Source organism: Morone saxatilis, unplaced genomic scaffold (genome assembly GCF_004916995.1).
Source record: "Morone saxatilis isolate NCDOM2014 unplaced genomic scaffold, NCSU_SB_2.0 Contig16, whole genome shotgun sequence".
In the NCBI taxonomy this organism is placed as follows: domain Eukaryota; kingdom Metazoa; phylum Chordata; class Actinopteri; family Moronidae; genus Morone; species Morone saxatilis.
This window is the reverse complement of record NW_023339718.1, coordinates 27,347,123-27,347,743: the sequence shown is the minus strand read 5'-3', so window position 1 is coordinate 27,347,743 and position 621 is coordinate 27,347,123.

Below are 621 nucleotides of genomic sequence, written 5' to 3'. Positions count from 1 at the left end.
TAACATTCCTGTCATTTAATTTAACTGAAGCGTTATCCAAACCACAATAACAGCCGCCAGGACTTGTCATCACATATTTCGAAAGAAAGTTATGAAATATTAAGGAAAAAAATCTGGACAAGCACAAATCATAAAAACGTCAACATCAACAGTCTATCAGACATTACAACATCCTGTATAAGAAACACAATGTACATCATAAAAAAGAACCACAAGCGTAATGATTCAAAAGCTTGTGAGCTGTCAAGTCTTTCAAAACACCCCTCCATCAAGATGGCTTTGTGTATGGAGGTTTAGTCTTGCCAAAGTAATAAACTACCCCCACTGCCTCCCCAGACAGCAGCTATATTTATATCTATAATATAACTATATTGGATATCATACCTTTATACCTCACAAATTCAACCAACCTCGAAGTCAGGACGTCTGTGGCTGATCACTGCTTAATATATCTTAATAAAATGTATTAATACATAATGATAAGGTTTTATAGAAGAAGTGAATCTCTACATATTGTATGTAGAGATTCACTATCCTAAAAACCTATCCTCCATGCTGTTGAAGGGACTCACATGACATTTTAGTCCCTAAAAGTCCCTAAAGTTTTGCTGCTGGACACAA